Genomic DNA, 12,512 nt, shown 5'->3' with positions numbered 1-12,512 from the left:
TTTAAGAAAAACCTTCATCATCATCATCATCATCAGCCCATTAAACGTCCCCACTGCTGGGGCACGGGCCTTCCCTATGGATGGATAGGGAGTTCGGGTCTTAAACCACCACGCGGGCCCAGTGCGGATTAGTGGTTATTAACGACTGCTAATGCAGCCGGGACCAATGGTTTAATGTGCCTTTCGAAGCACGGAGGAGCTCGAGATGAAAACTTTTTTTTATGGTCACCCATCCTATGAACGGCCTTTGCGAAAGTTGCTTAACTTCAACAATCGCAGACCGAGCGCGTTTACCGCTGCGCCGAGCTCCACAAAAAAACCTCCTCTTAGAAAAACTTTTTTGCAACTCACTGTTAGTCACACCGTTCCCAGTTCTCCTAGCCTCAACTAATACTAAACGTACAATGTTATTAGTCACCTGAGAAATGGACGTATCCTGTCCATAGCCATGATTAGTAGAGGTAACAAGATTCCCATTAACCATAATCATAGTTCTAGCTTTGAGAGTCATTCCTCAACGTATTAAAATGAACAGTCAATTAAATCTAAGCAGGCTTCGATATAAGTTATAAAACCAATATCGATATGAGTGCTAATGCCTCAATCGATACTTCAATCGATACTGGCATAAAACTTCTTTTTATTTTTTGTGCCGTTGACACTCCCTGGACATTTCATCATCATCACCAGCCCAATAACGTCCCCACTGCTAGGGCACGGGTCTTCTCTATGGATGGATAGGGAGATCGGGCCTTAACCCCCACGCGGGCCCAGTGCCGATTGGTGGTTATTAACGACTGCTAATGCAGCCGGAACCAACGGCTTAACGTGCCTTCCGAAGCACGGAGGAGCTCGAGATGAAAACTTTTTTTTTGTGGTCACCCATCCTATGACCATTGCGAAAGTTGCTTAATTTCAACAATCGCAGGCCGAGCGCGTTTTACCGCTGCGCCACCGAGTTCCTCATTTCATACGAAGAGGTAAACCTAGCCCAGCCGTTGGTAAGGAGCGGAGTCTTGCCGTGGATTTGACTTGGAATTTTCTAGTAGACGTTTCGTACCATAAATGAGAAGTATATAGTCACTCCGGAAACCTTGCTACATCACAATATAACACTTATCACACACAGATCTAAGTTCTATTCGATTGAAATATGACCTCAACAATGCACATTGTCGCGTGTGGCCGCTAATCCCGTAATAGATGTGCTTACTATTCTTTCTGGACAGTCATTTCATACGATATATACGACGATGCCGCCTACATACTTTACAGGGTTGCCAGAGGTTCTTTTAGGTAAAATTTACTACAACTCTTAACCGCTTTACGAATATAAAATAAACAAGCGAACGACGTATGTTTAAGTGTCGCTTCTGTAAAAAACCGGACCTGTCAAATCTTCAGGTTAGATAAGCGGACCCTGTGAAAAACGGGATAATGCTAGGGCGATGATGATGATGATGATGAACGTATGTTTAAGTATGTGACAGCCAAACAAAATTGAACCCAATTATCAACGTATCGTATAGATAATAATAGTAACCATAACAGTAAAAATCTCATGCAAATTAATTCATGTATTGTCAAGATTAAGATGGATGTGTGGTGTGACCAGAATGGACAAGATTAGGAATGAATATACAAGAGGAAGTCTGGAAGTAGCGCCGGTCACTGAGAAATTGAGGAGCAACAGGTTAGCATGGTATGGGCATGTAATGAGGAGGGATAATAGGCATATAACGAGGAAAGTACCAGTATTAATGTGGATGGATTGTGTAAAGGAGAATATGTCCTGGCCCAGGACAACCCGGATCTTGTATGTACAAGACATAACAATTATTATTATTTTAATTAGAACAATAGCGAAATGACACATCTGTGAATTTGGCCACCGAACAGCTGCACAGGTCAAGGTCCGGGTTGTCCTGGGCCAGGGCGTAAACAAACACATGTTTGTTTCAGTCGAATTGTTTTTTACTGTAAAGGCTGAATGTAATACTGTCAAAATATAATAAATAAATAAATAAAAATGCGTGTGAAATGTGTGAGTACTAAGATGAAGACTTACAGAAATGAATGGAAGAGGAATATATATTGTGCCACACTTAGAGTGGGATAAGGGCAGGAGGATGATAGTTCTCAAGAGTACCCGAACAACAGAGGGCATAGTTCTATTTGAGGATGATAGTTCTCAAGAGTACCAGAACAACAGACATCAAAAAAGGAGGTTCTCAATTTGGTTATTTTTACACTATCAGCAGCCTGCTCTCGGCTTACCCTGGTGGGAAATAGGCGTGAGTTTTTTGTTGTGACGTTGTTATGCTAACAGCAGCCCTAGACACGACATAGTGTCAAGTAAGTGGCACTTATGCCATTTATTGCGGCTATACGACCTGGCATTGCAGTGCTAATAGGCAGTTTTGACACAGTTGGCAGTCGGGGCTTAGCCGCGCTGGGCACTCCACGCATTCGCACTTAAGAAATACAGCTTAGAACCGCGCTTGTTGGGTTCTAACGCAATTTATTATGGGTGATAAATGGTGAACTATTTACAACTACGGTCCTGCTTAGTGCGTTTATGGTTTGTGACGAAAAAGTCCTAAGGTCAGATGTTGCGGAATGGGTGAAGTCTTCGAAGCCGAGTCATCATCACAAATTTAAGAGCCACGCTCTTTCGGTGTAGCATTCTCCATTCTTGTCTATCAAAGACCAATTCCTTCACCTCCTTATAAGACACGACGTTCGCGTTCTCTTTAATCTGTTCCATGTAAGCTCTTCTTGGTCTTCCCCTTCCTATCTTTCCTTAAAAAAAACCCGAAGCCGAGTACAGTAACCAATTAGAAAATAAGCTCACGCTGCTCAATTGAGCCATCACAAGATGAACTAAGTACCCACGCCTCACCGAGATGTCTGTTAGAGTGCTCAGCCGTATCGCCGTCTATAATTGTCGAGGCAACTATGTTAGTGATATCAATAATAAATTATATCGATTCGAATTCGAATGATTGTAATAGGTGCTCAATATTTCCAGATCTCATTCACCAATCAAAACTATCAGCTACTCCTTGAACAAATGCAAACAAATACGTATAACTTCAATTTATCAGCCGGTTACACCTATCTTCTTCTATTGTGGGCTAATAGTACCTATGCAAAATTTTGGTAAAAACCATAGACTTCGTATAATAAATAGACTCAATCTCTGCAAAAGTGTCTGCGGCGCGTCTTGCCATAAGCGGCGGCGTGTAACGACACTGTACAACCGATATTGCACTTTTTTTGAACAGCCATAACATCTTAATTTGACGGAACGATCTTCACTACATTAGTATAAAACAAAGTCGCTTTTTCTGTCCCTATATCCTTATGTACGCTTAAATAGATAAAAAAAAATCTTAAAAAAAACTAAAAAAAATCTTATTAATAAATCTTTAAACGGATTTTGAAACGGGGAGTTTTTTAATAGATAGAGTAATAACATGCATTAAACAGTGGATAAATACTGTTATTTTTGAGGTTTTTAATGTGATGTCGTAAATAATTTCATTTTTTCCTCAGCATTGGACCCGAGCGAAGCCGGCGCGAGTCGCTAGTATACTATATACATAACATAATATATACGTATTTACAACACGGCTCGGTAGTACTAGTAGTATACCAATGGCCAGGTACCATACGTGCAATCAATTACGTGTCTATGGTTTCTAGTAAACGGCCTTGTCCATGCGTGAGGTGAAATTGTATAACCACACCGCTTATGGTCATAGGCCACAATTATGTGGAGGCAACATGCTGGGTTCCAGATTGGTCACACCGCACCTGCGACGGTTGGTATACATCATCACCTTAGGTGGATGGAATTTAGAAGCCAATGAAACTAGGAAACTACCCAATTGTTGTCTCAATTTTGACCCAACTAAGAAATAAAAAAAATAAACATATCGAGGTTCTGCTTTTTTTTTTCTTCAAAAAAGGTTTTATGTGGCTTTCGCCATAAGGCGACCGTGCTTATGCTGAAAATAGACAAAACGTTATCAATATGGCTGCCTTCATTAACTACGAATTGTCTTCCGATTACTGTCCACCCCATTTGGGGCAACGAGCGTAAATTCAAGTATGTGTATATGTATGACTATCTCAAGATGACATTAATAAGTTTTCTTAACATACCTGACCTGCAGTGGTGACATGCGCAACGTCATAAAATTATCGATCGATTCAATAAATTTTGTCAAAATCGATAAGTTTGTTTTCACCCTAACATGCGTGACACGTGATTTAATTCGAATTTTGACAGAACGACGTGACTTATTTGGGTCCACATATTAGCACCAATCGACAAAAAGACGTAATTATATCGTCAGAATCGATAAAATGACCGTGACAAAATTGTATCACGTTAAAACTTCAAATTCAAATTATTTATTTCAGATTAATATCCATAATTATATGTAAATTAGATTAGATAAATTAAAATTAAATTAAGTATATTAAATCAAATAAAATTAAAATTATCAATGTCCTAATAAATAAAATAAAATTAATATTACTAATAAAAATGAAATAAAATACATTGGTGCCCATTCGGGTGCACACAAACTTAACCCAAGTTTAGTTCAACAGCTCTTAAATGAGTGCCCTCCTGCACTTACAATAAGTGCAAGAAAGGGATAGAGCTAATTTTAGTCCTGTAAAACCAAGTCAAAATTAGTATTAGTTACGCATGTTAGCCGTACATGTGTGAAAAATATGTCGCGTAAGATTTTTTTTTACAATTGATGGAATAACAGAAACATGTGTGTTTGTATTGATTCTTGTATGGAAACTTGTATGGAGGCCGTAACTTGACTCATTCATTATGTCAATCGTAGTTAATGTTGCCATGTTTGTTGTAAAGTTGTGGTATTACAAAGTTCAGCCACCTTGGGGAGTGAAAACTTTAAGAAATTGAAGATTTACAGGTACCTAGTTAGAAATCTTCTATCGTGTGGGTTGTGAGGTGGATTACCAACCTCAGCAATCCTCAAATTCTATCATTCGATTATTATATATTATAGTATCCGTTTGTACAATAAAATACCAGATAATATTTTAAATTTGTTAGAAAATAAATTTAAAGCTCACGTGAAGCTTACTTTATGTAAAAAAGCTTATTATAAGATTAATGATTACCTAAATGATAAAAATGTCTGGTATTGAATGTGTTCCTCTAGTTATTAAACAACTTGTAATGTACCCTCATTGATCTAAAAGATGTTGCTGTTGCAGTTTCTTGTCATTTCTTCTCCTCAGCCATAACACCTTGAGAAATGACGTAAATTCAAAAATGTTACATTGACCTTCCACAAGTTTATCCATGATAATTACGTTGAATAAATGATTCTGTTTTCTGATTATTGAGCCGCTAAAGGCTCCTGACATAGCTCTTGGAACGACTCATCATCATTAAGAGCAATGCTCCTGTCGGCGCAGCATTCTCCATGCTACTTTTTCAGGGAAACACAGAACAGTGGTTTCCCTCTTGCCTTCCGCCCCGCAGTAATCTGTCTGACAACTAACACAGTTGGCTCGACCATTGCAGACGGCGATACGGCTCACCACGCATCATCAATGGACACTACCACCATCGTTGACCAGTCCATACACGCAATTATTTGTATTTCTCATGTAAGTTGTTCTTATTATGTGTTTTGATTGTAAGTTATGAGTTACTCGTGTTTTATATTATATAATATTTGTTATTTGTTTTATATTTGTTGTTAAGGAGCTCGGTGGCGCAGTGGTAAGCGGTCTGCGATTGTTGAAGTTAAGCAACTTTCAAGGCCGGACATAGGATGGGTAACCACAAAAAAAGTTTTCATCTCGAGCTCACCGTGCTTCGGAAGGCATGTTAAGCCGTTGGTCCCGGCTGCATTAGCAGTCCTTAATAACCATCAATCCGCACTGGGCCCGCGTGGTGGTTTAAGACCCGATCTCCCTATCTATCCATAGGGAAGGCCCGTACCCCAGCAGTGGGGACGTTAATGGGCTGATGATGATGATGATTTGTTACTGTGGTGTCCCTTTATAATAAACGTTTCTTTCTTTTTATCTTTCTTCTTTCATCACGTTGGTCTAACAGAGAGCTCGGTGAGGAGTGGGTACTTAGTTTCTTCTTCCGACGGATGTACCACTGCCTACCCCAGTTGGGATATAGTCGTGAGCTTGTTATGATGCCATAATCCGTCTAAGCGCTCCATACACGACACTCCATAACAAACAATAAACAAGAATATTCTATCACCAGTCAATCCACCACTTGAGTTCGCGTATAGAATATTTATACAGGCACAGGAAGCACTGCATTCCTTATGGTAACCCTGCCAAATTTAGAAGCACCTCTTTGGAAATAGAGCAAGGAAGGTGTCGTACATTCTAGAAATGCTCGCCTGTCGGAAATGCCTATTGTGTAAGTCGAAGCTCAGGAAACTCCGCGCGCGAGTTGCATAATTAAGTTTTGTTGTTTAAGTAAGGATGTTTTGAGATTTTTTTTATACATATAGATAAGTAATATCAGAGCAACAAGTAATCAATCAGAAAGATAACTTGCAAATATTAAACTTGGACTAAATGACGGCCTAACCAATTGGCAAATGTTCAGTTTTTTTAACGTGACTTATCTTATTGTACTTTTGCCGCATACGGCTTAAACTACTTGGCTGGACAAATGGGGAGTGTTGAAGGTGCTCACCCGGTAGCGAATATTCTTATTTCTACACTTGCTAACGTATATGATTAAGTATGTACTTTAAAAAAAAACTTGGTTTCTGCTAATGAACAGTTTTTCGGGTGCTGTTTTTGATATTTTACCGTGAATGTGTGTGTATGTGGTTGAGCGTTGGGCTCACGATCCGGAGGTCCTGGTTCGAATCCCGGTGGTGACAAATCACAAAAATCACTTTGTGATCCCCAGTTTGGTTAGGACATTGTAGGCTGATCACCAGATAGTCCGAAAGTAAGATGATCCGTGCTTCGGAAGGCACGTCAAGCCGTTGGTCTCCGTTACTACTTACTGATGTAAGTACGTAGTCGTTACAAGAGCCATGTCAGGGGCCTTTGGCGGCTCAATGATAACCCTGACACCAGGGTTGATGAGGTTGGTAATTCACCTCACAACCCACACGATAAGAAGAAGAAGACCGTGAATGTCTGCGCTATTAACTGAATATCCATCCTGGATAATTGTGTCTGGATATACGTTAGCTAATTTAGAAGTCAAATAAACAAACCTAAATAACAACAGAAACAAAAAAAAACAAAACCAGAATTGATATTGCTGTTGTGAATATAGTGTAGAAACATTTCCGCTGAAAAAAGAATTGAGTTGCAATAGCTTTGTTAAATCGTAGTAGGCGTTCTGTTCCATTTTTTATTAACAAACCGCGGTTGAGAAACAAAGAAACCGTAAGTATGCTAACGACGCAGTGGCCCCAAACGCCTGATTTGGGGACAGATTGTTATCTGTCAGCACCTAAGGTAAATGACGCACAAAACTTCGACCCTAAAACAGTCTGACCCTTACCGGTAAACTTTCAGGACAAATATGCTCCTACAATGAACGGAAGCGAATATAAACATTTTCGGCTGCTCATCTTCACAGAGGGATTGTGTCTTTTCTAACATGGTGCACTAACGGTACGGCCTCCGTGGTCCAGTGGTTGAGCGTTCTGCTCTCGATCCGGAGGTCCCGGGTTCGAATCCCGGTGGGGACAAATCACTGTGTGATCCCTAGTTTGGTTAGGACATTGCTGGCTGATCACCAGGTTGTCCGAAAGTAAGATGATCCGTGCTTCAGAAAGCACGTTAAGCCGTTGGTCCCGGTTACTACTTACTGATGTAAGTAATTAGTCGTTACATGTGCCATGTCAGGGGCCTTTGGTGGCTCAATAGTTACCCCTGACACCAGGGTTGATGAGGTTGGTACTCCACCCTACAACCCAATGATAAGAAGAAGAATGTTATGGACGATAGGCTGATCCCTGGTCACTATAAAGTTAATCCCACATATCGATAGTTCTTTTACCATTTTATTGGCTATCAACCAATAATAAAACGGTTCTCGTGCAAGCAGCAATATATTTTACAAGAAGACAAAAGACAAAGTCATTATCAAAAAACAAAGACAATTAAGGAATAAAAAACTATATAAAAGAGGTAAAATTCTATAAAAAGTTGTGCTATTTTGCACATTCTCGCAATTGATGACATTTCTTGCATTGGTTTCTGGAGAATTATTCTAGAACAGTGGACATATTTTCAGGGCATTTTTTTTGACGTGACTTATTGTAGATTTGCCGCAGATGGCATTAACTACTTGGCCGGAGTTTTCAGGGCAACCTCATCTACAAATAAACCGATTCTATCAACTTCACAACTAACATCGTCTTACAAGTAACTTGTAACTACTGAAGTATAATTTGTTTACAAACATTAAACAGATCGCAAATCATGAGACTCAAAATAAACATGATGCATCAAGTAACGATCTGGTTACCGATTACCAATGTGAGAGCATTGACCGCCAGCAAAATATGGGTATTCAGATTGGATTCGGTCAATAAAATTTGCATTTTGTATGAAGACTTAGAAGGTTTTAAAGAACCGAATCAAGAAAACATACATACATAATAAAACAAACAATTTGCACAATACATTTACACAATACTGTGCTATTTATTGCACTTGTCAAAAAGTCCGCCCCTGACTAATCCGGGCGCAAAGGTGCCCATTACACTAGCCGCATTTCATCGCTGCACGGAAATGACAACCTTTGCGCCAAGAACAATCCGGCACGGAGGTCATCTCCACCGTCTTAACCGACGTCCAATTTCCGCTATAAATTTCTTAGCATCGCTACCCCAACAACCCGTCGTGTCAACAGCAAACGGGACAATGTAGCGACCTTCCAAATCCTATATTTATCCAGCTTCCTACGAGCAGCGAACTCAGCCGCGGCGCCAACTGAAACAACCGTGCGACCAAGATGCGACGCTGCAAAAGGTTTTAAAGTATATAAATACGTTATATACAAAATAGGTCGTCATGCATTCATCATTCTTTATACAAACATAAACTCACGCCTCTCTCAACGGGGTAAGCAGAAACAAAAAAAAGCAGAGCAGAAGTGGAGCAGCATGGTGGAGTATGATCCATATCCCTTCCGGTTGATTGAGAGGAGACCTGTGCCCAGCAGTGGGACATATTATATAGGCTGTTTTTGTTTTTTTTTTTTTGAAATATACAATGTTGAGAATTAAAAAACTACAGTTGTTTTGGCATAATTTCGGAAGTAATGGGGTCTAATAAACGCAATTCGTTTTGGTCAAACCCAAAATAATATCTTTAGAAAACCGGTTAAAGCCAGGCAGGTAACATTGGACGTATTTCGAAGTAAACATCTCTGATTTCAATGTTGAAAAGAGAATATATAAGGACTATACTAATAAACTTAGGTCAATAGAGCCAGCGATATTGCATACAGCAAATATGGAAGTGACAAATACGAAACATCCGCAGATAAAGTTAAAAAGTACGTACGTACAGTCATGAGCAATATAATGTACCCACTTTAGGACTCTGTCGCACTAACATATTTGACATTTAGTGAGACTTACAGTTCAATTTGGCAAAAAAGTTAATGTGACATGGTACCAAAGTGCATATTAATGCTCGTGACCGTACGTATATGCAAACTAGTTTTCTTTTTTACTTGTTAATCTGTTTGGGACAAGGCAAAGACAAATCCATCGTAAATCTTAATGCTATTTTTCGTCTTGTCCCAATATTAATAAAGTGGTAAATGCATATCAATGTCATTTTCGTTCAAACATGTAGGAAAGTGAGAATACTATGGAAGGATAATGAATGGGAATTTGATTGTTTATGGTATGAGAGGAGGATGGTTAATGAATGGGACGTAAGGTAGTTTATAAAGTAAGAAAGGCGAGTCTTTGGTGCGATGTCTGACGGGTTAGAGGATTTTGTTAAAATATAAGGAGTAAAGATATTTAAAATATCCCGTGTTATTTCTATATCCCACATACATACATAAACTCACGCCCGTATTCCCCGAAGGGGTGGGCAGAACTAAAAATAATCAAGAAACTATTCGCAGCCACTTTTGATACATAGTCCTAAGGTGGATAATGATAAACCGTATGATGATAGGGGATCAGCCTATCGCTCTTACAGATGATCCAGGTTGTGACTATGAGTCGGTAGGGGATCCATCATGTTCGACAGGACGCTGTCCCTTTGTCGCCTTTTACGACATGCACGGGAAGATAGGCAGCTGAACGCATTATACGTTTTTTATTTACTCCTAGCTAGTCTAGCAGAGGAGATTTTCGTTCATAACAAAAAAAGCCAAGAACTTATGCCCGTATTACTTCTTAAAAAATGTCCACTTCCTAGTAACTTAATTGCCTGGCTTAAAAATATATTACGCATCAGAAATAGGTTTCAGATGTGATCTTCTTCTTATTATCGTGTGGGTTGTGAGGTGAAATACCAACTTCATCAACCCTGGTGTCAGGGTTATGATTGAGCCGCCAAAGGCCCTTGACATGGCTCATATAACGATTACTCACTTACATCAGTAAATAGTAACCGGGACCAACGGCTTAACGTGCCTTCCGAAGTACGGATCATCTTACTTTCGGACAATCTGGTGATCAGCCTGTAATGTCCTAATCAAACTAGGGATCACAAAGTGATTTTTGTGATATGTCCCCACCGGGATTCGAACCCGGGGCCTCCTGATCGTGAGTCCAACACTCAACCACTGGACCACAGAGGCCATTATTATTGTTAACGAATTTGCAAATCTCACAATAGACAAGTTAGTTTCAAACCACGTAACAAATGGTCTCAAATTTTACTCGGATTGAAATTAATTGAAAGAAATCACCACCACACAACGGAATATGATTTTTCAAAGAGGCGCATACGTGGTTTTCATTATAAAGCGACGTTATCTAAACAGCCCTACTTCCGAGAAGCAACTTGAGTGAATCGTGCGCAGCAATCGTGAGTGGCAGCTGATCGACAAATTCGACGCGTTCGGCCGGCGCATGGGCTTTCGAAACGATGCGTGGGCGCGCTTGCCGCGTTCCGACGCTTAGTCGATATTGCAAAATGTGTCACTACACTGCTTAGAATAAGCTATTCCTTTCATAAGAACTTCGATTACTTTGTTGAGATGTCTGTTAATGGAAATAAAATATGTGAATTATGTACATTGCTACTCTTTATGAATAAGTCCGAACTGACCCGCCATCGCTGCGCGCTGGTGGAATCATTCATCTATCACAAGCATGAACCGTGGTAGCCTAGTTGGTAGAACGCTTACCTCTCACTATGAGGTCACAGATTCGAATCTAGCACAGGCGTAAACCAATGATTATCGAGTTTGTTTTCGAATTCATGTTTGGATCATAAATGATTATCACGTGCTCAGTGGTGAAGGAAAACATCGTGAGGAAACCTATATTCCCGAGAAATGCATTTTCGGAGGTATGTGACCTAACCTGTATTGGGCTGGTTATCCCTTCTTGATTTTTGTCATTTGTCCCCACCGGGATTCGAACCCGGGACCTCCGGATCGTGAGCACAACGGTCAACCACTGGACCACGAAGGCCGTAAGCTACGTAGTATGTTATCTACGATAGTTAGACGTCGTTCGACTATTGATGCAAGCCGTCGATATAAGTCGCGTATGGTTGTCGTGTCGCGAGGGCTGATAATAAAAAAAATAATATATTATTATATTGAAATTGTTTTTAAAGGTCGATTGTAACGATAAACTTAAAACCTTTCAATAAACTATACATTTATTACACTGTGACTCCTTAAACAACTTCATTATATTGTAATCAAATAAATAATGATATTATAATGCAGGAAACAAGTCATTTAAGCACAGCGACGTATAATTTTAATAAATATACGTTTTATTAATTTGAAACAGCTTAATTAAAGCTTGGGAACTTAAGATATACTGTGTGTTAGTGTAGTGACATCGTAACGAATACTGAGGTGATGATTCAGACTATGATTCTGAGTTGATATCAAGTGGATTTTCATGTCGGAAAATTAATGAAAATTTTAGTGTTTTGTTAAATTATTTTCCGTTCCATACTTTTGCGAAGGAAAATGCCACTTGATATCAACTCAAAATCATGGCCTGAATGAAATTGGGCTAGTCACAGGTACATCCATCACAAGGCGTACTAAGTTCTCCATTCACCGAGCTTTCTATTAGACCGACGTGATAGTTTGGTGAGCTTACGGAATATACGATAAAAAACACCTATTTTGACAAAATGTTTGAGACTTTGAGACTGGCCCTCAATGCGATCATGTCAATGTGACAGTTCTTATACAAAAACAGGGACTTGAGCGTAATCTTGAAGGCAGTCTCAGCTGAGATTAGTTTATTAATACCACCCTTTCAGTGGCTTGTTATGTTATA

At 39.6% G+C, this 12,512-nt stretch overlaps 1 protein-coding gene across 4 annotated transcripts in view; it reads right to left on the bottom strand.

Moving 5' to 3' along the window:
• LOC126376186 (unconventional myosin-XVIIIa) overlaps positions 1-12,512 on the bottom strand; it is a 338,390-nt gene that overhangs the window by 201,073 nt on the left and 124,805 nt on the right. The gene's annotated exons all lie outside the window — the stretch shown is intronic.

Source organism: Pectinophora gossypiella, chromosome 20, assembly GCF_024362695.1.
Source record: "Pectinophora gossypiella chromosome 20, ilPecGoss1.1, whole genome shotgun sequence".
NCBI classification, from domain to species: domain Eukaryota; kingdom Metazoa; phylum Arthropoda; class Insecta; order Lepidoptera; family Gelechiidae; genus Pectinophora; species Pectinophora gossypiella.
This window is presented reverse-complemented; position numbering and strand designations above follow the sequence as displayed.